General features: G+C 41.3%; 1 long non-coding RNA gene across 10 annotated transcripts in view; it reads right to left on the bottom strand.

The window, feature by feature from the left end:
• The window catches only part of LOC105666653, a 410566-nt gene that overhangs the window by 241542 nt on the left and 155714 nt on the right, over positions 1-13310 (bottom strand). The window lies entirely within an intron of this gene.

Genomic DNA, 13310 nt, shown 5'->3' with positions numbered 1-13310 from the left:
TAAACGTGAATTTACGTACATCTTCATGAACATCCTTAATCTACCAATTGCCTAATTTTATCGATTCCAACTGATCGCGTTAGTACGTCAAAACAATTGCCAACAAGTCACAGCTTCCGTAATAGCAACAACAAATTTCGATTCAGCTACAATTCTACCAACGTAAACGCGAATTTACATACGTCTTGATAAACATCCGCGACCTGCTAATTATCTAATGGCGATCTACCAAGCTGGTTGGAAAAAAAGGAGCAAAAATTGTTAGCAAGTCACAGCTGTTTCGTAATATCGAGAAGAAATCTCCGTTCGGTTTCCGTTTCTTCGATTCCACCGACATAAAACGTGAATTTCCATATGTCTTGATAAACATCCGCCGCAATCAGCTAATTATCTAATCGACTGATCCCGAAGCGACCGCAGTTTACCGAACCAGTTGGCGGCAGCAACGAAAAATCGCCAACGAGTCACAGCTTCCGTAATATCCATAACTATCTTCAACAAATGCAACAACATCTCGTCGTAATTAGCGGATATCGCGCGCGATATCGATAACAGGTGTCGAAACAGGTAGCTGCACCGAGAAATCGAGATTCCAGAACGGCGATCTCGGTCAGTCCTGTCGGATCTTTCTACCACGGGCATTAAGTTGCGCCGCGACTGGCCAGTTAGAAAACGCGCGATCCAGGCGCGCCTTCTCTTGCAGCTAACGCTTGAGTCATACCGTGAATCACATACTCCACCATCTATACACATCCGGCGGTGTGCCGTACGCTTGCAACGGTTTCTCAGGCGAGTTAATTTCAGTCGGTATCGCCAGAGTATTTTATAGAGAGCATTAGCGTTCACTGTTCGACCAACGTACGTGTTTTTCCTCTTTCGTTGGTTCGTGTCAGAGCGACGAACGGTGGTTCGATCGTTCGACGTTCTCGTACCAGCGTGGACGTTACTACGAGTCCCGTTACCGTTATTTTTTCTTTTTTCTTTTTCTTTTTCTTTAGGGGGCTTCCAAAGAAACGTTTCGGTCACGGTCGAAAGTGGAGGAATCGAGGAACGTTCAGAAGAGAAAGAATTTTTACGTGTCTATGCATTGTTTGGTTTGGTTCGTTTTAGTTTTCCGATTTATCGCTAGTTTGAGATGCTTTGATTCGTCGATAGCTACGACGACGAAAATCGTGAATTTCATTCGGTGTAATAAATCAACGTACTGTGTATAGATAAATGTAACGTGTGAAATCTTTTGTTCCTAATGTTCTTATTACAAATCCTAATTGTTTCAGGGTTGACAGAGAATTTTATAGAAATCTATGTCAAAGTTTGCTGTAAAAGCGAGAACTGGTCGTAAGAGGAGAACCGACCTGAGTCTGAGAACTGATCGCAGTTGCTAATTCCAACAAAATTAAAAACGTAGGTATTCTTGCATCAAGCTACAGATATTTCTCCAATTCGAATGTAGGCATCCTTTTTTCTAAATAATGTTTAATAAACATTATTAAAAAGAAAAATTAAATCCTAAAAAGTGTAATTGTTCGATTGCTAATTTCGATAATTTGCTGTTCGATAATTATAACTGTACAATTGCTATATATAAAAATGGGTTTATTCCTTGATAAAACTATTCCTTCGTTCCTCATTGACTGATAATAATTTCATAGAGGTCAGCGACTATTTCTAATTTCGAATATATTTCAGGTTTCTATATTCGTCCCGATTCATCACTAGCTTGATTTTAAATTGCTTAAATTCAAGTAACGTGAAACGCTTTTGTCAGTGCGAGGCTAATTAACCAGAATCGATATTCTAAAATATTACAGGATATTACAATATTACTATATATTAAATTATTTTATCATACGTGTCCTGTCTCTCTATCTATTCCGCATTAAACCAGATTTCATTTGAAATTTCATCGCTTTCCAGTCTTTCAATCGCGAGCGACGAATTAAACAATTGCAATCGATCGAGCAAATTAGCCAGGTGAAATGAAACAGCACGCAGGTGGACAACATATCCGACAAATAAATTCTAACCTTAACACATTCTCAAGAAATTCCTATATTTTTATACCGCTGTAATTATCCGCAAATTTAGCTTTACGTTTATAAACCAGCACAGAGCCAAGAGTGAACAATTTCTAAGCCATCAGACTGAAACAAACAGATACGATATAATATTCCGACGAAAGAAATCTGCTAGAAAATGAAATTTCTTCGCCAGAAAATTCTCTCGTGGCTCCTTTTCTCTTTTTTTTTTCTGTCTAACAGCTCCCTCGGTGCAATTAAACGCGAACAACAAACTGTTAGTTGTTCGCGTTGCCAGTGAATCATCGTTCGCGGTGGACGTAAAGCGGGAAATTGTTGAAGCGTTTTTCCAGGCGACTCGATCAACTAACGTTATCGGCTAACGCGTGTCAAGAATAATAACCGCGTTTAGGGGCACGTTACGTTGGACGTGATTTCGCGCAGAAATTCGGCGCGTGAAAGCAAGACCGCCTAAATTTAGAAAGTAGCCAGAGAACAGGCTTCTAGCTGGCTGCTAGGTTAGAGCAACTTTCATCGCAGAGCCACCAGCTCTGTAGCACTCAGGATGTTTCCTTCTCGACAAGTCCACGCTACACGACTTGTGTTTTAAACGTTGATTATTATCCTTGGGAAAAATAAGACGTCGGACGAAACACATTTCTCTGCTGAACATTTGAAAGCGGACGAGCTGCTTTTTTCTTTCGACTGTACAATTATTTGCGACGTTCGGGTACGGAGCTTTGGAATATAACGAGGAAACGTTATAAAAATTGTTGCAAATGAGTCGTACGAATTTTTTTTTTTTACCATAAGGTCCTTTTCCGAGGACTCAAATTAGAATCTAAGTCGTATCTTTGCGCGGTTCAGGAAAATGAAAAATCCTGACGTGTGTGTTATTCAACAGCGTGAAATTCTGTCAAATGCTGTCGAAGGTGGATAATAAGGTGGCAGGAAAAGGATTATTTTTATAAATATGTTGAAGTTTCCTAATTATGGAACTATCGGAGAGTTGAATTTTAATTCTCGACAGCATTTTAGAAATTCGGAACTTCTTTCTCTCTCTCTCTCTCTCTCTCTCTTTAGATTTCTATCAATAATTGCGTAATTAATAATTATCGTTTAATAGAAGAAGCTGTTTATAATTAAAGGAGTAAATGATTTTCCTAATAGATCGTTTAGAAAATACACTGAAATGCTTGTAATTGGTTTAAAATTAGCTGCGAAATAATTGGTGGTTAGACGAATTACGATAAATCGTTCGTCAACTGTGCGCGTTTACCTGGAATTATTAACTTAAGCTGTTCGATAGCGTGAAATTTGCGCCGTCAAATGTGGATAATAACACGGCGGAATATCCTGAATAGAAAAATTATTCTATTTGAAATTACGAGGAAGCGTAGATTTAAATGACTATAGAGATAAAGCTACTTTCAATGTTTAATATAATATATGCTGTATAACACATTGTATATATTTTAATATATAATCGTCGAATATTTTAAAAAATTAATTCTCATTCAAACGTCTACTCTTAACACAGGTTTCCTGTGAATCAGCTTTTTAATAAAGAACAATTTTACAAAATACGTGTTATTCCTTATAAATCAGCAGCCTGTGCATCGCTATGATGCACATCTTTGCGATAGATCTTAATTAACGTATTACCATATATAAGAAGTTAATTTCAAAAAATAACTTCAAAGCTTGGCCAACAATTTGTATAATAATAGTTTATCGGAAAAATTACAGTTTACCGCTTATCGATTGCACACTGCAACGCGGATTAAAATCGCTTTCCTTCAAAGAGAAACGCAAAATCAATGTAGCCACAGCGTAGCATCGTATTTATTATATCACGCTTATCAGGTAAATACGTTCTTTTCTTTTTTTTTTTTTTTTTTCGCGTCGAAAATGAATGGTACGGTGTATCCTTCAAAGACAAAATTCTCCCGGCGATGTAATCGAACGATTATATAAAATTGAAATTTATCGGTGCACGTGGCAACGAAACAAGCATCAAATATTCGATTTGAAATTGTTATATCGTGGCTGTGTTAAGATAAGACATATTGACATGAGAAATAGGTGTAAAAAAATTTCGCACTTTCGTCCCACCTACACGTTCAACTCTTTTATAAAACATTGAACAAGGAAAAATTGACATCTAAATATTGGAGAGGTCTCGCTCGTTGGGAATAGAAAATCGACGGTAAATCATACTACTTTTTCTTCTTTTTTTTTTTTTTTTTCCCCACCGACCATTGCATTCGACTTTCAACGACCACCGAAACGTCGGTATCACATAACAGTACCGCAATTTTTTCTTTCTTTCTGCCTCCTCTTTCTTCCTTTTTCCCACCAGTTTTATTTACGATTCGCTCTTTATTTCTATTCTTTTTCATTCAATTCCCCAGCAAGAGAAATATTTCGTCCGGATGTGCTTGTACACTTTTTCTTGCGATACGAATTACGAATCATGTTGCTCGAAATTTGAAACGCCGCGACATTTAGCAGCATGGAGGACACGCGCATTAAATTCCAAATTCCAGCTTTCAATAAGCTGCACGCTCCATCTTAAACACGTTTTTGTACGTGTAACTTTCGCCGGCGAGTCAGGAAATTAAAATCGAATACGAAGAATTCTCAGTCTGAGAAGGACAAACAAAATGATGCGCGGAGAGGTAGAAAAATATTTCTTGCCAGAAGAAACGTTTAGAAGATTTGGCGACAAAATATTATCGCGATTTATCATGCAATGATATAATAAGGGCGGGTCCGATAAAAGAGAATAGAACGATCGGTACAAGCGTGAAAATTACTAAATTTCCCTGCTGCTAGTTCGATGGCACGCTAAACGACTCGCTGTCCACCAATAGACAGATAATAAATTATTAATCACGCGGTGACGCAGAGGAGCGTGCCGCTTTGTTCCTGACAGATTCGCGATATTAAAATCCTACTCGAGTGTCTTTTTCATCAGATTAAATTTCCATCAATGCCTCGTGCTCGAAAGTCTGGTCGCGCGACACGCTGATTTATTATGCTCGAGTACAACTCGCCGGACCACGATGAAAATCGCTTCATTTCGCTCGTTAGAAAAAGAATCGACCAGCGCGTTTTATTATCTGTTACTGTCCACTTTTACATCTCGTTAGGCTATCAAAATTCTAGACAGAGAAAAAAGAAATACAGAAGGCGGATAGAACTGCCAACGAAGCGAAATGCCAACGTAAGTCGAAATGAATAACGACGCCACGTATGTATAATGTAATGTGATTGTAATGCAAATGAGGACCGAGACTTGTCATTAACAGGCTGTGAATTTTTACAGCTGTTTATTAAGCAGATTTAACAAGACAAAAATCTATTAAACGAAATTTTGTTAAATTTACGGTTCATATGGCGGATATATGTAGGTGCCAGCTAAATTATTGTATTAATGGCGTTGATCAGGACGATTTCATTTCTTCGAGTATTACGTTTTTATATCCAAGTATTAAGAGATTAATTCCAGATTCATCTATTTCGTTACGTATCGAATTGCGATAAAATTTTATGGTAAATTGAATAATGTATTAATCAATTACCTTTATCAGTTGTCACATTCCTAGATAACATCGTGGTCAATAATGTTCGTACATTATTCATTTACCTTACGATGTCACGTCTATGTACGATAGAAGATATGTAGCAAAATAAATATCGTAGATGTAAACAGCTGATGTGTATTCATTACTTAGAACGTTTGCCTACACGTTCCATTCATCAGCTGTATATTAAATATCTCAGACAATTTCCTGTAATTAGTTAATCCACTTTTCCGACCTACATCGTTTATTAATAAAACGAATCGATAATTTAGAAAATTAATCAACGTTATGCAAAGCAGCAGACAACTGATCAACATTTCTCAATTAATATTTCAAGTATTGAAATTGTTCTTTTTTCTTCCTTGCTATTTCCACTTGCTAATTGGATAAAAATCTTTCCATCTATGTTTCAAGTAGAAAAAATCTCCCTAAGCAATAATAAATTATTGAAAAAATTAACTCAACATGCGATACGATCAGCTGACTCGTTCGAACCAACATTTCTCAATTAATATTTCAAGTATTGAAATTTTTTTTTCCTTCCTTGCTATTTCTACTTGCTAATTGGATAAAAATCTTTCCATCTATGTTTCGAGTAGCAAAAATCTTCCTAAGCAATAATAAATTATTCAAAAAATTAACTCAGCATGCGATACGATCAGCTGACTCGTTCGAACCAACATTTCTCAATTAATATTTCAAGTATTGAAATTGTTCTTTTGTCTTCCTTGCTATTTCCACTTGCTAATTGGATAAAAATCTTTCCATTTATGTTTCAAGTAGCAATAATTAACTTCTTTCAAAGTGATCAATCCATACTTTGCAACAATGTTATTCGCTTCTCAGAAATGATACGAAAACAGCAATTTCCTCAAAGCACACGAGCGTGTTTCCTTAATTTTTAATCGATGTTCAACATCTTTCCAAGCATGGAAAATTTATTCCAACGATCGTGTCTTATTCCCCGATTTTATGATCAATATTTTTCCACAAAAAAAAAAATATGTCTTCGACTATCGACTAAAAAGAATTATGTTACAGTCTGTGGGAGGGAAAAATAAAAGGAGAGGGGAGCCGACTAAATAGCTGACGCGCGTACCTCTGTTCTCATCATACGAGGAAGCTAAATAGACTATCAGTACGGCGCATCGTTCGCGAATAGAGATGCTACATGATAACGTAACCAACAGTGGCACTAACGGTAATGGTAATTTATCGATAACGTTGCCACCCCATTGTTATTCGACACGTAGGTTAGCGTGCGTGCACCTACACGCCAAAACACATACGCTGGGTTCACACGCGTTCACGTCCACCGATGTATACGCGGTCCATCAATATTAATACCGTTTGTTAACGTGTTTTCTATCTTATCAATTACAGCAGTTAACAATTTCCAGCCTGTGTCTGCTGGTTCGTAACTGGACGTTGCATTTTTTATGCCTTGGCAATTTTGGTAATCGCCACGACGAAAATTGAAGATGACTGTGATACAGAGATATCGCGTTTTGCCAACAATCAACGATATTGTTAAAGATTATTTATCTGGTAGATTGCCTTTGAAAATTTTATTTCCAAGCTTATCTTTCCACCGACTGTAGCTCGCCTTGAAGTATGTTAACGCATCATTGGTGTTACGTCCCTGAGGATATCGTTGTTTATTACATTTTCTTTTTTAATTTGGTAGAATTTTTACAATCGATTCTTATTGATAATTATAACTTGGATTATAACAGTTTATAGTATGTTTGGTTGTAGTTGAGTCTGATGCTTAAATCTGAAGGGTAACGTCTTTTTAATCTGCGGAAACTAATTGATTTTGGTGGTTGTTAGCTGTTACACTATATCTGTTACTAAATTTGAATATTTTTCCTTTAATTGATAATTTATTGAATGACATAAATACATTAAATTAAGAACTCTAGCAACTACTCTAGGCAATACTTTACGAACAGTTTCAAAAAGACCAACCAATTCTTCAAAGAAATAGAAACACGTTGACGGACAATTTGTTCAGTCTCTTGGGAGAAAATGATCGCAGCGACAAAGTAAACTAAGATTTGAAGTTTCAAAGCTCGCGCTGTCCAGCACCGCGCAACACCAAGCTGTAAAAGTCGACAAACTCTAGCGATCCTATTCTTCACTCGTAATCTTCGTCCTGGCGCTTGTAATATCCTCGCATAACCGTATCCCGAGTGTTGCACGATTCACAGAGACTATGGTATGCGTCTATAGTGCATACCGATGACATTCACCGACGCGTACAGGCGGCCGTGACGCCTAAAGAGTTAAATTCTCGGAGCGATTCCTATCGTCTTTCTATCGTGGCTCACGCGTACGCGGTTAGGCGAGCCGCTCGTTTACCAGTAGCGTGCTTTCCATCATCAATCCGGCTGATTTGCGCGGATTCAAAGTGGCTGCCGCTGGGTGCAAAGCGGCCGAGAGTGCCACGGGCGCATCGGCAAGGGAAAACGAGCGTCCGCTTGGCTTTTTACGGGGGCAGGTACGGCGTGCGTATCGATTCGAGCCCTCGAGGATCGTTTTGTCTGTGTTGGCCGATAGCGCGGCTCGTAATGACCGTGGTATGCCAGCCGGAGGACTTCTCGGTGAGGCTCGCAAGGTCGGGACCTTGCACGACAAAGAAGATAAAGAAGGAGACGAAGAGGAGGCACTCGTGGCGGGGTTATACCTCGTGGCAGCTGGTGGAATAGCTAGAGGAATCGATCGTCCGTGAAAAGGATCCCTTTCGAGCAGGGGAGTGCTCGGCAAACGAACCGGCACGGTGAGTTTCCCATGGCGCTCTTTCTGCGGCCGAAGATGGCGCTGGCTCTTTTATTAAAAATAAATTATCAAGACGAGGATCGGCCAGAGGAGGAGGGCGGAGGGAGGCAGGCAGGAGCTGTTAGTTGAGGTTGGTGCGTGCAGGGAGAACGGCGAAGCCGATGCGAACGACGACGATGAAGAGGAGGAAAAAGAGAGAATCGCGAGGATAGAGGGCAACGTTGGAGAGAAGGTGGTGGAGGAAGCAGAAGTAAGGAGGAGAAGGAGCCACGGCACGAAGGACGAGAGGCAAGAGCATCCTTTGGAACCGGTCCTTCCTCTTCGCTGCTCGCCACGCCGTGCACAGGAAACCAGAACGCAGGATGCCGCGAGATGCGAGAGCCAGCGAGTCCGCGCTGTTCGAAAAGTTTGACGGGGAACCAAAGGCAATTCGATTTTCCGAGTGTTTTCGAGAAAACTTCATCGGAAGCGATTTGGCGCAACTTCTGTATACGAGGCAGGCAAATTTGATAGATCTTGCGATTACTGCAACCACCGTTACGAGGAAAGTATCGTCTTGGAAAATGCTTTACAGAATTCTGCGGCGCTGTGTAGGTAAAGTTTGTTGCATTAATTCGTTGGCTGATCGAAGAAAGGGGAAGCTTCGATAATTAAACCGAGGAAAATTCGACCGAGGAATCTCGCGATTCCATATACAGCAGTTTATGACGTTTTTTCCTATCCATTTGCTGGGCGCGTTAGAGGAAGAAACTTGATGAAGCAACTGAGATAAAGAAACTCGTTCGACTTTACGATCGATAATAATCGCGATCAGGCAGCAGTGCCAGGTTGCGAAAATATTTTACACCTTCTATGTAGATCAACGTACGTTAGCTTCTTCATTCGTCGAAGGGACAAAAAAGATTGTTTTTCAGAAATCGTAAAATCCAGCCGCATTCCCGTGGCGACACGGCGATATCCGTAAATCGCGAAATCGTTTAACTGGTCGAATAAAAGCTTCTCGCGAGTTTCATTGCGTACGCTGATCAAGCTGCCTGCTGCCTGCACCTTCCGCTGGAATTTAACGAACCCGGCTACGCCCTGCGGTCGCGTTCGAATAATAATCCCGCGTTCTAACGTGAAATAACAATATATAACGCTCGTTGGACAGAGAATCGTCGTTTCAAGAAACGGAGACACTATTTCCAGCGCTCATATTCTCCAGGGCTGCGTATCGTCGCGCAATTTCAGAATCTTCCCAGTATGCGGCGTTACGATCGTCCTTCGCGCGGAGAACAGCGTTGGCGCGTTGCGCCGTAGACGCGCCTTTCCATGGCCTTTTCCCCGTCTTTGTCATGCAAACGTTCGCCGATGCGAGCTGCAGGGGCCGATAAAGCGGCGCGCGAGCGAGCGAACGAGCGAGCAAAGCCGAAAGAAGAAGAAGAGGAGAAAGAGCGACGACGACGACGACGACGACGACGACGACGACGATGAGGAGAAACAGCGGAGCCAGCCAGTCAGGCATCTTTGGTTCTTTTGCTTCTTCTCACCGGTCTCTCCGTCTTCCTCGTTGCCAGCGTGTCACTTCGTCTCTTTCTCATCCCGTCTCCATTTCGCTCTTCTCGTATCTACACGCGCGCCTCTCTTCGTCCTTAGCGGGCACAAAGTCACACACAGGCTACGAATCGTCTCTCACGTGCATTTCTCACGTCTCACTCGCTCCCACCAAGTAACAAGAGAGTGGAGAGGCGAGAGGAGAGAGGGAGGAGGCGAGTAGTATGCCTGGGAGCCTTCTTTCTCATGGCCTGATGCCAGTGTCGACTATCCTCGTCCCACCAAACAACCGATGACCTGCCAACCTTGTCTCGTTATAGAGTCCGTGTCTCTTCTCTGTCCCTTCACCGCGGCCACTTTTTCCTCCCCCGCCAGCATCTCTCTGCTCTGCAGCAGCTACCATCGCCAGTGATCCCAGCGTCGTCATCGTCGTCATCGTCGTCGTTGCTGCCACCGCCGCCGCTGTTGCTGCGCCTCTCTCAACCCCGCTTGCTCTCTTCGACGGCGATGATTGCGCGTTTCTCTCGTCTTTGTCGTTTTTTCCCTTCCTCCTTTTCTTTCCTCGCTTGTCCTTCCCCTACCATAGGCCACGGCGATCGCGCGCGTCACAGCTTTTCGCTCTCTTCTCCCGCGCGCCACGTTCCAGCGTGGTTGGTCCGCGTTCAGCGTGTTCACCGGCCGCTCCTTCTCGCTCCGACGGCCAGCCAGTGTTGTTTTTAAAGTGGCTAACTGTAAACTTCGCTTCGTGGCGCGCGTGCACACGCAGCCACCGGCCGAGCATCACGTACAGCCGCTTAGTTATGCCTTTGCCCCTGACCATTGCACCGGCGACCTTAACGAGTACAAAGTGCGAGAGGGAAGAACGTTGTACCTCCGCTGCGTTCGTTTCACGTTCGTTATTGCGCCGCTACGCGGCAGTCGTCAAGTTCCGCGCAACTTTCTGGCCTTGTTTGTATCACTAGCGCCACTTGTTACCAGTTATCCTTAATTCCGAACAGTAAACTCGGACGTGTCGTTCATTCTTCCTTCGACTAAATCGTCAGGCACTGCAATGCTCGTCATAGAAAATTTCGCGATAGTCGACGAATAGAAATGGAAAATTCTGATCGTAGATACAGAGTCCCCTCGATGGTAAAATAGCAAAGTTTCAAATTATCGATTCTGCTAGCGGTAATCAATGCCTGCAGCGTTTCCAACACTTTGCAATCTCTGTCCTATACACCGTGACATTCGAATATAGTCGAATTTCAATATCAATCTTGTCAAAAGTTAGAAAATAGTTAGCAGAAGCTTGTAATACATCACTTCCACGTACTTGTTAGTTCTAGCGTTATCCCCAGAATAAATCATGATACTTTAGGATTATGAAAACTCCTCTATTAGTCGTATTTCACGTTACCAGTGTCAGACACGGATACGTATTTTGATCGTAATATCGTGTAACTTGGAAATTCCATATACTCGTCTATTATATATATTTTTTATATATATATATATATATTATTTCGTTTGCACCGAGCAACCTATTTTATAGCAGCTATAAATTCTCCTGCCTCCCATCGTAACGAGAAACCTGCGTAGCCATAATTTTTTTCCTCGTGAACAAAAAAAAATCCCAGTTGTAGAACGTTAAGTATTTATTTCGCGGTGACTTTGCAGCCAGAGATCAAATTTATGGAACGCGCGCATACTCACAGGTGCGCGTTAACGTGTCTATAATATTTCGTTTTCGTCTTGTTATTAGCAGGCTGAATTGGATGCAGTTAGAGGCGACAGAGTTGTACGATATGGAGGGCCGCGTTGTTTTTCGAGATTAGCCTTGTTGTATCCTTAAGTCCTGTGTTTCACACTCACATTCTCGGGGAATGAACGCTATCCGCGCAACTGCGCGTGCGGCCTGCACCTTCCTCCACTCATGCACAGCTTCTTTCGCGTCTACTTCCAACGTTCAGCTCTCTTCTCGCCGAGCCTTTTTACCATAATTTTTGTCACGTGTCTGCGCGTCGTACAACTTGGCGAAACGTATTTTGATATGGTCGTTCGGCCGAGATCTTCATTTTATGGAACAGGTTAATTAAAAGCCACGAAACGATTACTTAGACGGAGTTTATCTCTCGATCGCATCTTTGCTTTGATTTCCAGCGCAGCTCACAAATTATTTCTCTGTATAATTGTGAGGAAGACAGCTACTCAAGCGGTTGGAAAAGAAATACTAATCACATTTGCATGACAGCGTATCTTATCTTCTGTGTAAATTATACTATTTTGAAAAACGCGTTTCTCTTTCGTTAAACATATTACACGATCGCTTCAGGAATCTTTAAACTTGAAAGCTATAAATCTTACGATTACCAGAATCCCGGCAATATTAATGGCAATATCAATTAGAATGGAAACCTGTGATGAAACGAATATACATCTGATCTACGTATCTCCCTTTTTATCGTACGATTTTAATTATCATCATTTACGCGTAGCATAGCCTTGCTTACGAAAGTACCCCAACACTTGCAGCAACTTTCTATAAACATATTATGTGTTCTCTTAAATTTCATTACACGCGACTACCGTGTTTGTATTGGCAAAAGTGTACACAGAATTTCCCAGAAACATATATTTAATAAAAAATTAGCACGCGGTGCGAATGACCTTCGACATATGACTAGTGATAAGAAGAACGATTCTACTAAATATCGCTCATTAAAACAACATAATTCTTCCAATTTCTGTGAAACATGTTTGCGTTGAACGATATATCTTCCATGCTAATTTTCTAATTAGTTTGAAATTTCCCATGGTGCGGCTAATAAAACGTCAAAGTATGTACAATACACACGCAAATGTTGAACCACCTACGTTCGTGAGTCACTGTGTGCCTTTAGATCCACGTTACAGATTGGCCATGCTACTAGTGTTCAAAAGAAAACGGATGAAAAGAAACCTGAGGCTGTACACAGAATTTCCCAGAAACATATATTTAATAGAAAATTAGCACGCGGTGCGAATGACCTTCGACATATGACGAGTGATAAAAAGAACGATTCTATTAAATATCGCTCATTAAAACAACGGATAATTCTTTCAATTTCTGCGAAACATGCTTGCGTTGAACGATATATCTTCCATGTTGATTTTCTAATTAGTTTGAAATTTCCCATGGTGCGGCTAATAAAACCACCTACATTCGTGAGTCACTGCGTGCTTCTAGATCCACGTTACAGATTGGCCATGCTACTAGTGTTCAAAAGAAAACGGATGAAAAGAAAGCTAAGGCTGTACAGAGACGAAAAAACCTTGCTCTCTCCTTGTCTGTCTCTTTCGCCAGCTCTTTGTGTTCTCCTCGTCAGGCGCGTGGCATGCGTTCATCCTTTTCTGATAGTCGGTAAAT

The sequence above is a fragment of the Bombus terrestris genome, chromosome 17 (genome assembly GCF_910591885.1).
Source record: "Bombus terrestris chromosome 17, iyBomTerr1.2, whole genome shotgun sequence".
Lineage (NCBI taxonomy): Eukaryota > Metazoa > Arthropoda > Insecta > Hymenoptera > Apidae > Bombus > Bombus terrestris.
The sequence above is the reverse complement of the archived record's forward strand: the minus strand, read 5'-3'. Positions and strand labels throughout refer to the sequence as shown.